At 51.4% G+C, this 15,257-nt stretch overlaps 1 protein-coding gene across 1 annotated transcript in view; it reads right to left on the bottom strand.

Annotated features, from left to right (window-relative positions):
- LOC140411509 (dynein axonemal heavy chain 6-like) overlaps window positions 1–15,257 on the bottom strand; it is a 1,703,852-nt gene that overhangs the window by 615,758 nt on the left and 1,072,837 nt on the right. The gene's annotated exons all lie outside the window — the stretch shown is intronic.

Genomic DNA, 15,257 nt, shown 5'->3' on the forward strand with positions numbered 1-15,257 from the left:
GCCTAATCCTGCTTTCTCCCCATAACCCTTGATCCCATTCTCCCCAAGTGCTGTATCCAGCCGCCTCTTGAATATATAGTTTTAGCATCAACTACTTCCTGTGGTAATGAATTCCACAGGCTCACCACTCTTTGTGTGAAGAGGTGTCTCCTTATTGATGCGACCATTAATTCACACGAAACCAGGAGTAGAAGTAAACTGTGGCTTTAATCAACTATAACAGTGCCTGCCTGCGACTGATCTGTTAGTGGGAGCCGCCTACAGGGTGACTGCTCTTTATACCTCCCCTAAAAGGGTGGAGCCAGGGGCGGAGCCCACACAGGCACCAACATGCTACATCATAGGTAATACCTTACAATGGTCCATAGGTGGAGCCCACATGGGCAACAGCGTAATACAGATATGCGCATGGTGAATTGTTACAGCAATACATTCACCACATTCACCCTCTGTTAAAAAAATGAAGTCCGGCGGGGGTGAAGAGTTCAAAGTTCAGCCTGTCCGGCGCATGGATTGTGCGCTGTGATCGCTGAAGCTCTGGTATCGCAGCTGGCCCGGGCGTCGAACTCAGCCGTGCTGGCATCGGTAGTGAAGTCGCCGGTGCGGGCACGGACGTGGACTCTGGGAGCGTGTCTTCTTAGGCTTCATTCCTGTGGGTCAGTGAAGGGGGAATAGCGGGCGGGAGGGGGTGCGGGTGCCATGTAGGGGCGGGGGCGCTGGTCAGCGTAGGTTGGGTGGGGTAAGATGGGTTGGCGGTGATAGCGGAACCTGCGGGTGCCAGGTCCCGGAGGGAGACCCATGTCGTCGTCGGGGTGTTCGATGTATGCGTACTGGGGGTTGGAGTGTAGGAGCTGGACTCTCTCGACCAGGAGGTTGGACTTATGGCTCCTGACGTGTTTGGGGAGCAGGACGGGCCCAGGTATCTTCAGCCAGGACGGAAGCGGAGGTGGATTTCCTGTGGAAAACAAATAGGCGGTCATGAGGGGTCTCGTTTGTGGCCATGCAGGGTAGGGACCTAATAGAGTGGAGTGCATTGGGGAGGACCTCCTGCCAGTGGGGAACTGGGAGATTCCTAGACCGTAGGGCCAAGATGTCGGTCTTCCAGACCATCGCGTTCTCTCTCTCCACCTGCCCGTTTCCCCTGGGGTTATAACTGGTAGTCCTGCTCAAAGCGATGCCCTTACTGAGTGAGGCACGATCAATTTGACTGGAGACGAAGTTAAATCCAAACTGAGGCTTTATTAGTATCAGATGTGTGGCCTCCCACAGCAGCTGGCGAAATGGCTGCGAGCTGCAGGCCACGCATATTTATAACCCGCCTCCTGAGCGAAGCTAGCATGCAGGGGCCACAGGTGAACCTGTAGTGCAGGTTCTACCGTACAACCTCTAATATCAGAACACAGTGGTTTACCACACTGAGCAGGTACTGACGCAGTTCGTCGCTCATGAACGACGAGCCCCAGTCACTGTGAACGTACGTGGGGAAACCAAACAAGGTGAAGACACAATGTAGGGCTTTAATGACGGTGGCCGCGGTCATGTCGGGGCAAGGGATTGCAAAGGGGAAGCGGGAGAACTCGTCGATGATGTTGAGGATATATGTGTTGCAGTTGTTGGAGGGGAGGGGGGGCCCTTTGAAATTGATACTGAGGCGTTCAAAGGGCCTGGATGCCTTTACCAGGTGGGCCTTATCCGGCTTACACTCCGCGCAGATCGGGCAGTCCCTGGTCATGGCTCTGACCTCAGTGGAGTAGGGCAGGTTGTGGGCCTTGATGTAGTGGAGAAGCCGGGTGACCCCGGGTGGCAGAGGTCATCGTGGATAGCACGTAGTCAGTTATCTTGCGTGCTGGCGCATGTGCCACGGGACAGGGCATCTGGGGGCTCGTTGAGCTTCTCAGGACGATATACTATATCGTAATTCAGGTGGAGAGTTCGATCCTCCACCTCAAGATCTTATCATTCTTGATCTTGTCCCGCAGCGTATTCTCGAACATGAAGGCTACCGATCGTTGGTCGGTGACGATGGTAAACCTCCTACCAGCGAGGAAGTGCCTCCAGTGCCACATGGCTTCCACGATGGCTTGGGCTTCCTTTTCGACTGAAGAGTGTCGGATTTTGGAGGTGGTGAGGGTTCGTGAAAAAAACGCTACTGGCCTGCCTGCCTGATTGAGGGTAGCGGCGAGGGCGTCGCTCTCCACCTGGAAGGGGACGGACTCGTCCACCGCGTGCATCGCGGCTTTGGCGATATCCGCCTTGATGCAGCTGAAGGCCTGGCGGGCCTCAGCCCCAGTGGGAAGATGGTGGCCTATATTAGTGGGCGGGCTTTGTCCGCAAAGTTGGGGACCCACTGGGCGTAATATGAAAAGAACCTGAGGCACCTTTTCAGGGCCTTGGGGAAGGGGGAGTTCCAGGAGAGGGTGCATACGGTCAGGGTCGTGCCCTAGGACTCCGTTTTCCACGACGTAGCCGAGGATGGCTAGTCTGGTTGTGCGGAAAACGCATTTCTCCTTGTTGTAAGTGAGGTTAAGGGTTCGGGCAGTTTGGAGAAATCTCTGGAGGTTGGCATCGTGGTCCTGCTGATCATGGCCGCAGATGGTGACGTTGTCCAAGTACGGAAATGTGGCCCGCAGCCCGTACGGTCCATCATTCGGTCCATCGTTCTTTGGAAGACCGAGACCCCGTTCGTGACGCCAAAGGCGACCCGGTGGAAGTGAAAGAGGCGGCCGTCTGCCTCAAAAGCCGTGTAGTGGCAGTCCCCCGGACGGATTGGGAGCTGGTGGTACGCAGACTTCAGATCCACCGTGGAGAACACCCGGTAGTGCGCGATCTGATTAACCATGTCTGCGATCCGGGGAAGGGGGTACGCATTGAGGTGCGTGTACCGGTTTATGGTTTGGCTGTAATCTACAACCATCCGGTTCTTTTCCCCAGTCCTGAAGACCACCACCTGGGCTCTCCAGGGGCTATTGCTGGCCTTGATGATTCCCTCCCGGAAGAATCGCTGGACCTCGGACCTGATAAAAGTCCTATCCTGGATTCTGTACCGCCTGCTTCTGGTGGCGACTGGTTTGCAGTCGGCGGTGAGATTTGCGAAGAGCGGGGGAGGGTCGACCTTTAGGGTCGCGAGGCTGCATACAGTGAGTGGGGGTAAGGACCCGCTGAACTTCAGGGTTAGGCTCCTGAGGTTACATTGGAAATCCAGTCCCAATAGCGAGGAGCGCAGAGGTCGTTGAGTACATATAATTTAAAATTGGCGAACTCAGCGCCCTGTATTGCGAGGGTTGCGCTAGTGCACCCTCGGACCTGCACCGAGTGCGACCCGGAGGCGAGGGAGATGGTTTGATGCGCCGGGAAGATTGGGAGCGAGCAGCGTCTTACCATGTCTGGATGAATGAAGCTCTCTGTGCTCCCGGAGTCGAAGAGGCAAGACGTTCCGTGTCCGTTTATCCGGACGGTCATCATAGAGCTCCGGAGGTGTTTGTGTCGCGACTGGTCAAGGGTGACCGCGCTGAGTTGCGGGTAGCCGGCGTGGTCGGAGGTGCTGGGGCGGTTCCAAGATGGCTGCCCCCATTGGTCGCACGTGTCGGGCGGCATTGCAGATGGCGGCCCTCGTCGGCCGCACGTGTCGGGCAGTGAGGAAGATGGCGTCCAAGATGGCGGACCCTTGAATCGCACGTGGCGGGCCGCGTGGGCGAGGATGGCCAAGATGGCGGCCCCCGTGAGTCGCACACGCTGTGCGGGCTGGAAGATGGCTGCCCCCACAGACAACACAAAGCCGATGCCGCGACCGGGGGGGGGGGGGGGGGGCAGAGCCGGCAGACACGCTGCCACTCTGCGGGCCTGTGAGTCTGAGGGTCGGGCCTGCGATTTAGAGTTTTTGGACTTGGCCAGGCAAACGTTAGCAAAATGACCTTTTCTCCCGCAGTCGCTGCAGTTCGCGTTCCGGGCCGGGCAGTGCTGCCGAGGGTGTTGAGGCTGGCCGCAGAAATAACAGGGTAGCCCACCATGGTGGGCGGGCAGCCGCGCGGCACAGGCCTGGGGTATCCTTTGGTCAGGGGTCCACGAGGGGGTCGCACGATCGGACGGGAACGTGTTAAGGCTTTGGAACGCTACTTCCAGAGAGGAGGCTAATTTTACCATCTCTTCCAGGTCTAAGGGGCCTTTTTCGAGTAGGCGCTGTCTCACGTAGTTGGACCTGACTCCAGCCACGTAGGTGTGCCGGACGGCGAAGTCCATATGTTGAGTGGCCGTATCAGCCTGGTAATTTCAGCTTCGTGCAAGGACTTTGAGGTCGCGTAGGTACTCTTCCAGCGATTCCACGGGACGCTGGCGGCGAGTGGTGAGGAGATGCCGTGCGTATACTTCGTTCACGGGCCTTACATAGAGGCGCTCAAGCATCGCGAGGGCGTCTGCGTAGGTGGAGGCTTTAGCGACTTGAACAGAGATTTGATGGCTCACCCGCACGTGAAGGAGACTCAGCTTCTGTTCGTCGGTGACGGAAGGCGAGGAGGAGGCGGCGAGGTAGGCCTTGAAACAGCGGAGCCAGTGCGAAAAAATCTCTTTCGCCTCCGCGGCCTGCGGATCGAGTTCCAGTCGGTCAGGTTTGAGGGCTGATTCGATAGTGGCATTGTAGTTGATTAAATTGATGCAACCATTAATTCACACGAAACCAGGAGTAGAAGTAAACTGTGGCTTTAATCAACTATAACAGTGCCTGCCTGCGACTGATCTGTTAGTGGGAGCTGCCTACAGGGAGACTGCTCTTTATACCTCCCCTCAAGGGGTGGAGCCAGGGCCTGAGCCCACACAGGCCCCAACATGCTATATCATAGGTAATACCTTACAATGGTCCATAGGTGGAGCCCACATGGGCAACAGCGTAATACAGATAAGCACATGGTGAATTGTTACAGTAATACATTCACCACACTTATCTCTGTCCGAAATAGTTTACCCTCAATCCTCAGGCTGTGACTCCTGGTTCTGGACACACCCATCATTGTTTACATCTTCCCTGCATCTACCCTGTCCAGTCCTGTTAGAATTTTAAAAGTCTCTATGAGATCCCCTCTCATTCGTCTGAACTCCAGCGAGATCGATCCTAATCAGCCCTGCCGTCCCTGGAATCAGTTTGGTAAACTTTCACTGCACTCCCTCGAGAGCAAGAACCTATTCCTCAGAAAAGGAGACCAAAACTGCACACAATATTCTCGGTGTGGCCTCACCAAGGCCGTGTATAATTGCAGCAACACGTTCCTGCTTCTGTACTCGAAACCTGTCGCAATGAAGGCCAACATACCATTAGCCTTCTTTACCGCCTGCTGCACCTGCATGTTTACCTTCAGTGACTGGTGCACAAGGACACCCAGGTCCTGCTGCACACTCCCCTCTCCCAAGTTACAACCATTCAGGTAGTAACCTGCCTTCCTGTTTTTGCTTTCAAAGTGAATAACCTCACATTTATCCAAATCATACTGCATCCGCCATTGATTTGCCCACTCACCCAACCTGTCCAGATCATGCTGCAGGATCTCTGCATCCTCATCACAGTTCATCCTCCCACCCAACTTGGTATCATCTGCAAACTTTGAGATGTTACATTTTGTTCCCTCATCCAAATCATAAATATAAATTGTGAATAGCTGGGGTCCCAGCACCAATCCCTGTGGCACCCCACTGGTTACTGCCTGTCAATTTGAAAATAAACCATTAATTCATACACTTTGTTTCCTCTCTGCCAACCAGTTTTCTATCCACCTCAATGCACTTCCCCCAATCCCATGCGCTTTAATTCTGCTCAATAATCTCTTATGCGGGACTTTGTCAAATGCCTTCTGAAAGTCCAAATATACCACATCGACTGGCTCCTCCTTGTCAACTGTACTGGTTACATCTGCAAAGAATTCCATCAGATTTGTCGAGCATGATTTCCCTTCATAAATCCATGCTGACTGTGACTGATCCTGCCACTGCTTTCTAAATGTTCCGCTATAATGTCCTTGATAATGGATTCAAGAATTTTCCCTACTACCGATGTTAAGCTTACTGGTCGATAATTCTCTGCTTTCCCTCTACCTCCCTTTTTGAACATTGGAGTGACGTGAGCTACCCTCCAATCTGCAGGGACAGTTCCCAAGTCATTAGAATCCCAGAAGATGACCACCAATGCATCCACTATTTCCAGAGCCACCTCCTTAAGCACTCTGGGGTGCAGATTATCAGGCCTTGGGGATTTATCCGCCTTCAATCCCACCAATTTTCCCAGCACCATTTCTCTACTAATATTGATCTCCCTCATTTCTTTCCTCTCACTAAACTTTTCATTCTCCAACATTTCTGGTATCTGGGGCGGGATTCTTCGCAATCGGCGCGATGTCCGCCAACTGGCGCCAAAAACGGCGCGAATCAGTCCGGCATCGCGCCGCCCCAAAGGTGTGGAATTCTCCGCATCTTATGGGGCCGAGCCCTCACCTTGAGGGGCTAGGCCCGCGCCGGACTGATTTCCGCCCCGCCAGCTGGCAGGAAAGGCCTTTGGTGCCCCACCAGCTGGCGCGGAAATGACTTTGCTGTGCGGCGCATGATCGGGAGCGTCAGCGGCCGCTCACGGCATCCCCGCACATGCGCAGTGGAGGGGGTCTCTTCCGCCTCCGCCAGAGTGGAGACCATGGCGAAGGCGGAAGGAAAAGAGTGCCCCCACGGCACAGGCCCGCCCGCAGAGCGGTGGGCCCCGATCGTGGGGCAGGCCACCATGGGGGCACCCCCCGGGGCCAGATCACCCCGCGCCCCCCCCAGGACCCCGGAGCCCGCCCGTGCCGCCTTGTCCCGCCGGTAAGAGAGGTGGTTTAATTCTCGCCGGCGGGATAGGCATTCCAGCAGCGGGACTTCGGCCCATCGCGGGCCGGAGAATCGCCGGGGTGGGGCCCGCCAACCGGCGCGGCGCGATTCCCACCCCCGCCGAATATCCGGTGCCGGAGAGTTCGGCAACCGGTGGGGGCGGGATTCACGCCAGCCCCCGGCGATCCTCCGACCCGACGGGGGGTCGGAGAATCCCGCCCCAGATTTGTTTCCTCTTTTATGAAGACAGAACCAAAGTATGTATTCAAATGCTCAGCCATTTCATTGTTCCTTATTATACATTCCCCTGTTTCTGCCTGTAGGGGGCCTACGTTTGTCTTTACCAATCTCTTTCTCTTCACATATCTATGGAAACTCTTAGCGTCAGTCTTTATGTTGCCTGCAAGCTTGCTTTCGTACTGTATTTTCCCCTTCTTAATCAATCCCTTTGTCCTTCTTTGCTGAATTCTAAACTGCTCCCAATCCTCAGACCTATTATTTTTCTTGGTCAATCTGTATACTTCTTCCTGGGACCAGATACTGTTTCTACTTTCCTTTGTAAGCCACGGATTGGCCCTCTTACCCATTTTGCTTTGTGCCAGACAGGAATGCACAGTTGCTGCAGTTCCCCCATCTGCAGTGGTCATCAACCTTGACGCAATCAGAGAATGTCCAGAGGCCCTCTCACCCCACTATTCTTCCCAGACTCCAGAGATTTCAATTTTTAGGGCAGGTGGTCAAGCCTTGGTTCAATATCTCATCTGAAATGTAGCAAAACTGGTGCTGCGGCATCCCTAAGTATGTGCACTTTGATAATGCAGTGCTCCCTCAGCACTGACCCTCTAATAGAGCAGCACTCCCTCAGTACTAACCCCCTAACAGAGCAGCACCCACTCAGTACTGAGCCCTCTGACAGTGCAGCACTCCCTCAGTACTGACCCTCTGACAGTGCAGCACTCCCTCAGTGCTGACCCTCTGAAAGTGCGGCACTCCCTCAGTACTGACCCTCTGACAGTGTGGCACTCCCTCAGTACTGACCCTCTGACAGTGCGGCACTCCCTCAGTACTGACCCTCTGACAGTGCGGCGCTCACTCAGTACTGCCCCTCTGACAGGGCAGCACTCCCTCAGTACTGACCCTCTGACAGTGCAGTACTCCCTCAGTACTGACCCTCTGACAGTGCAGCACTCCCTCAGTACTGACCCTCTGACAGTGCAGCACTTCCTTACTACTGACCCTCTCATAGTGCAGCACTCCCTCAGTACTGGCCCTCTGACAGTGCTGCACTCCCTCAGTACTGACATTCTGACAGTGCAGCACTCCCTTAGTACTGACCCTCTCATAGTGCAGCACTCCCTCAGTACTGACCCTCTGACAGTGCAGTACTCCCTCAGTACTGACCCTCCTGACAGTGCAGCACTCCCTCAGTCCTGACTCTCTGACAGTGCAGCACTCCCTCAGTACTGAACCGCTGACAGTGCGGCACTCCCTCAGCACTGACTCTCTGACAGTGCGGCACTCCCTCAATACTGACCCTCTGACAGAGCAGCACTCCGTCAGTACGGATCCACTGATAGTGCATCAGTCCCTCAGTACTGACCCTCTGACAGTGCGGCACTCCGTCAATACTGACTCTCTGACAGTGCATACTTTTCTCAGTACTGACCCTTCAATAGTGCAGCACTCCCTGATCAATCAAAAATCGCCATTCCAGTATATTCTATTCCAGTCGGGGAACACTTCAGGAGTCAACGGCATGAAGACTCTTATCTTCAGGGCAGCAATTTTCAAGGCGGCCTTCGTGACGTGCGACAACGCTGAATCGCCGAGCAGAAACGGATAGCCAAGTTCCGCATGCATGAGTACGGCCTCAACTCGGACCTTGGACTCATGTCTCATTATATTCACCCCACACCATCTGACATGGACTTGCAAAATCCTACCAACCTCCTGGGGCAAAATTCTCTGTTATCGGCGCGATGTCCGCCGACCAGCACCAACAACGGCGCAAATCAGTCCGGCATTGCACCGCCCCAAAGGTGCGGAATCCTCCGCATCTTGAGGGGGTGAGACGCCTTGTCCCGCCGGTAAGAGAGTTGGTTTAATCCACGCCTGCGGAACAGGCATTCGAGGAGCGGGACTTCGGCCGGATGAATCGCTGGGGGGGCCCGCCAACCGGCGCGGCGCGATTACCGCCCCCGTCGAATCTCAGGTGCCGAAGAATTCAGCAACCGGCGGGGGCGGGGTTCACGCCAGCCCCCGGTGATTCTCCGACTGGCGGGGGGTTCGGAGAATCTCGCTCCTGGTTTCAGACAATTCACACCTCGTTAACCTGTGATTCTCACTCTCTCCAGTCGCACCGTCAGGACCTGTAAAGACTTAATTATCTGCAAAGACTCACATTCCAAGAATCATCTTGCAACATTTACTTTGTCAATATCGGTGTTTGTGAAACCCACCTTTTCCATCATCTGATGAAGGAGCTACTGAATCCAAACAACACAATGGGGACAGATTAACCCAGATTACACCCTTTCTCAATGGGACAGATTAACCCCTATTTCACCCTGTCCCAATGGGGACAGATTAACCCCTATTTCACCCTGTCCCAATGGGGACAGATTAACCCCTATTTAACACTGTCTCAATGGGGACAGATTAACCCCTATTTCACCCTGGCTCAATGGGGACAGATTAACCCCTATTTCACCCTGTCCCAATGGGAACAGATTAACCCCTATTTCACCCTGTCCCAATGGAGACAGATTAACTTCTATTTCACCCTGTCTCAATGGGACAGATTAACCCCGATTTCACCCTGTCTCAATGGGGACAGATTAACCCCTATTTACCCTCTCTCAATGGAGACAGATTAACCCCTATTTCACCCTGTCTCAATTGGACAGATTAACCCCTATTTCACCCTGTCTCAATGGGGACAGATTAACCTATTTCACCCTGTCTCAATGGAGACAGATTAACCCCTATTTCACCCTGTCTCAATGGATACAGATTAACCCCTATTTCACCCTGTCTCAATGGGACAGATTAACCCCTATTTCACCCTGTCTCAATGGGACAGATTAACCCCTATTTCACCCTGTCTCAATGGGGACAGATTAACCCCTATTTCACCCTGTCTCAATGGGGACTGATTAACCTCTATTTCATTCTGTCTCGATGGGGACTGATTAACTCCTATTTCACCCTGTCCCAATGGGGACAGATTAACCCATATTTCACCCTGTCTCAATGGGACTGATTAACCCCTATTTCACCCTGTCTCAATGGGACAGATTAACCCCTATTTCACCCTGTCTCAATGGAGCCAGATTAACCTCTATTTCATTCTGTCTCGATGGGGACTGATTAACTCCTATTTCACCCTGTCCCAATGGGGACAGATTAACCCATATTTCACCCTGTCTCAATGGGACTGATTAACCCCTATTTCACCCTGTCTCAATGGGACAGATTAACCCCTATTTCACCCTGTCTCAATGGGACTGATTAACCCCTATTTCACCCTCTCTCAATGGAGACAGATTAACCCTTATTTCACCCTGTCTCACTGGGACAGATTAACCCCTATTTCACTCTGTCCCAATGGGGACAGATTAACCCCTATTTCACCCTGTCTCGATGGGGACAAATTAACCCCCATTTCACCCTGTCTCAATGGGACAGATTAACCCTTATTTCACCCGGTCTCAATGGAGACAGATTAACCCCTATTTCACCCTGTCTCAATGGGACAGATTAACCCCTATTTCACCCTGTCTCAATGGAGACAGATTAACCCCCATTTCACCCTGTCTCAATGGAGACAGATTAACCCCTATTTCACCCTGTCTCAATGGAGACAGATTAACCCCTTTTTCACCCTGTCTCAATGGAGACAGATTAACCCCTATTTCACCCTGTCTCAATGGAGACAGATTATCCCCTATTTCACCCTGTCCCAATGGGGACAGATTAACCCTTATTTCACCCTGTCTGAATGGGGACTGATTGACCCCTATTTCACCCTGTCTCAATGGGACAGATTAACCCCTATTACACCCAGTCTCAATGGGGACAGATTAACCCCTATTTCATCCTGTCTCAATGGGGACTGATTAACCCCTATTTCACCCTGTCTCAATGGAGCCAAATTAACCCCTATTTCACCCTGTCTCACTGGGGACAGATTATCCCCTAGTTCACCCTGTCTCAATGGGACAGATTAACCCCTATTTCACCCTGTCTCAATGGGGACAGATTAACCCCTATTTCACCCTGTCTGAATGGGGACTGATTAACCCCTATTTCACCCTGTCTCAATGGAGACAGATTAACCCCTATTTCACCCTGTCTCAATGGGGACAGATTAACCCCTATTTCAACCTGTCTCAATGGAGACAGATTAACCCCTATTTCACCCTGTCTCAATGGAGACAGATTAACCCCTATTTCGCCCTGTCTCAATGGGGACAGATTAACCCCTATTTCACCCTGTCTCAATGGAGACAGATTAACCCCTATTTCACCCTGTCTCAATGGGGACAGTTTAACCCCTATTTCACCCTGTCTCAATGGGGACAGATTAACCCCTATTTCACCCTGTCTCAATGGAGACAGATTAACCCCTATTTCACCCTGTCCCAATGGAGACAGATTAACCCCTATTTTACCCTGTCTCACTGGTGACAGATTAACCCCTATTTCATCCTATCTGAATGGGGACTGATTAACCCCTATTTCACCCTGTCTCAATGGAGATAGATTAACCCCTATTTCACCCTGTCTCAATGGGACTGGTTTACCCCTATTTCACCCTGTCTCACTGGGGACAAATTAACCCCTATTTCGCCCTGTCTCAATGGAGCCAGATTAACTCCTATTTCACCCTGTCTCACTGGGGACAGATTAACCCCTATTTCACCCTGTCTGAATGGGGACTGATTAACCCCTATTTCACCCTGTCTCAATGGGACTGATTAACCCCTATTTCACCCTGTCTCACTGGGGACAAATTAACCCCTATTTTGCCCTGTCTCAATGGAGACAGATTAACCCCTATTTCACCCTGTCTCAATGGGACTGATTAACCCCTATTTCACCCTGTCTCACTGGGGACAAATTAACCCCTATTTCACCCTGTCTCAATGGAGACAGATTAACCCCTATTTCGCCCTGTCTGAATGGGGACAGATTAACCCCTATTTCACCCTCTCTCAATGGAGACAGATTAACCCCTATTTCAACCTGTCTCAATGGGACAGATTAACCCCTATTTCATCACCCTGTCTCAATGGGGACAGATTATCCCCTATTTCACCCTGTCTCAATGGAGACAGATTAACACCTATTTCACCCTGTCTCACTGGGGACACATTAACCCCTATTTCACCCTGTCTCAATGGGACAGATTAACCCCTATTTCACCTTGTCTCAATGGGACAGGTAAACCCCTATTTCACCCTGTCTCGATGGGGACTGATTAACTCCTATTTCACCCTGTCCCAATGGGGACAGATTAACCCCTATTTCACCCTGTCTCAATGGGACAGATTAACCCCTATTTCACCCAGTCTCAATGGGGACAGATTAACCCCCTATTTCACCCTGTTTCAATGGGACAGATTAACCCCTATTTCACCCTGTCTCAATGGGGACTGATTAACCCCTATTTCACCCTGTCTCACTGGGGCCAAATTAACCCCTATTTCGCCCTGTCTGAATGGAGACAGATTAACCCCTATTTCACCCTGTCTCAATGGAGACAGATTAACCCCTATTTCACCCTGTCTCACTGGGGACAAATTAACCCCTATTTCACCCTGTCTCAATGGAGACAGATTAACCCCTATTTTACCCTGTCTCAATGGGGACTGATTAACCCCTATTTCGCCCTGTCTCAATGGAGACAGATTAACCCCTATTTCACCCTGTCTCAATGGATACAGATTAACCCCTATTTCACCCTGTCTCAATGGGACAGATTAACCCCTATTTCACCCTGTCTCAATGGGACAGATTAACCCCTATTTCACCCTGTCTCAATGGGGACAGATTAACCCCTATTTCACCCTGTCTCAATGGGGACTGATTAACCTCTATTTCATTCTGTCTCGATGGGGACTGATTAACTCCTATTTCACCCTGTCCCAATGGGGACAGATTAACCCATATTTCACCCTGTCTCAATGGGACTGATTAACCCCTATTTCACCCTGTCTCAATGGGACAGATTAACCCCTATTTCACCCTGTCTCAATGGAGCCAGATTAACCTCTATTTCATTCTGTCTCGATGGGGACTGATTAACTCCTATTTCACCCTGTCCCAATGGGGACAGATTAACCCATATTTCACCCTGTCTCAATGGGACTGATTAACCCCTATTTCACCCTGTCTCAATGGGACAGATTAACCCCTATTTCACCCTGTCTCAATGGGACTGATTAACCCCTATTTCACCCTCTCTCAATGGAGACAGATTAACCCTTATTTCACCCTGTCTCACTGGGACAGATTAACCCCTATTTCACTCTGTCCCAATGGGGACAGATTAACCCCTATTTCACCCTGTCTCGATGGGGACAAATTAACCCCCATTTCACCCTGTCTCAATGGGACAGATTAACCCTTATTTCACCCGGTCTCAATGGAGACAGATTAACCCCTATTTCACCCTGTCTCAATGGGACAGATTAACCCCTATTTCACCCTGTCTCAATGGAGACAGATTAACCCCCATTTCACCCTGTCTCAATGGAGACAGATTAACCCCTATTTCACCCTGTCTCAATGGAGACAGATTAACCCCTTTTTCACCCTGTCTCAATGGAGACAGATTAACCCCTATTTCACCCTGTCTCAATGGAGACAGATTATCCCCTATTTCACCCTGTCCCAATGGGGACAGATTAACCCTTATTTCACCCTGTCTGAATGGGGACTGATTGACCCCTATTTCACCCTGTCTCAATGGGACAGATTAACCCCTATTACACCCAGTCTCAATGGGGACAGATTAACCCCTATTTCATCCTGTCTCAATGGGGACTGATTAACCCCTATTTCACCCTGTCTCAATGGAGCCAAATTAACCCCTATTTCACCCTGTCTCACTGGGGACAGATTATCCCCTAGTTCACCCTGTCTCAATGGGACAGATTAACCCCTATTTCACCCTGTCTCAATGGGGACAGATTAACCCCTATTTCACCCTGTCTGAATGGGGACTGATTAACCCCTATTTCACCCTGTCTCAATGGAGACAGATTAACCCCTATTTCACCCTGTCTCAATGGGGACAGATTAACCCCTATTTCAACCTGTCTCAATGGAGACAGATTAACCCCTATTTCACCCTGTCTCAATGGAGACAGATTAACCCCTATTTCGCCCTGTCTCAATGGGGACAGATTAACCCCTATTTCACCCTGTCTCAATGGAGACAGATTAACCCCTATTTCACCCTGTCTCAATGGGGACAGTTTAACCCCTATTTCACCCTGTCTCAATGGGGACAGATTAACCCCTATTTCACCCTGTCTCAATGGAGACAGATTAACCCCTATTTCACCCTGTCCCAATGGAGACAGATTAACCCCTATTTTACCCTGTCTCACTGGTGACAGATTAACCCCTATTTCATCCTATCTGAATGGGGACTGATTAACCCCTATTTCACCCTGTCTCAATGGAGATAGATTAACCCCTATTTCACCCTGTCTCAATGGGACTGGTTTACCCCTATTTCACCCTGTCTCACTGGGGACAAATTAACCCCTATTTCGCCCTGTCTCAATGGAGCCAGATTAACTCCTATTTCACCCTGTCTCACTGGGGACAGATTAACCCCTATTTCACCCTGTCTGAATGGGGACTGATTAACCCCTATTTCACCCTGTCTCAATGGGACTGATTAACCCCTATTTCACCCTGTCTCACTGGGGACAAATTAACCCCTATTTTGCCCTGTCTCAATGGAGACAGATTAACCCCTATTTCACCCTGTCTCAATGGGACTGATTAACCCCTATTTCACCCTGTCTCACTGGGGACAAATTAACCCCTATTTCACCCTGTCTCAATGGAGACAGATTAACCCCTATTTCGCCCTGTCTGAATGGGGACAGATTAACCCCTATTTCACCCTCTCTCAATGGAGACAGATTAACCCCTATTTCAACCTGTCTCAATGGGACAGATTAACCCCTATTTCATCACCCTGTCTCAATGGGGACAGATTATCCCCTATTTCACCCTGTCTCAATGGAGACAGATTAACACCTATTTCACCCTGTCTCACTGGGGACACATTAACCCCTATTTCACCCTGTCTCAATGGGACAGATTAACCCCTATTTCACCTTGTCTCAATGGGACAGGTAAACCCCTATTTCACCCTGTCTCGATGGGGACTGATTAAC

This window comes from Scyliorhinus torazame, chromosome 4 (assembly GCF_047496885.1).
Source record: "Scyliorhinus torazame isolate Kashiwa2021f chromosome 4, sScyTor2.1, whole genome shotgun sequence".
Taxonomy (NCBI): Eukaryota; Metazoa; Chordata; class Chondrichthyes; order Carcharhiniformes; family Scyliorhinidae; genus Scyliorhinus; species Scyliorhinus torazame.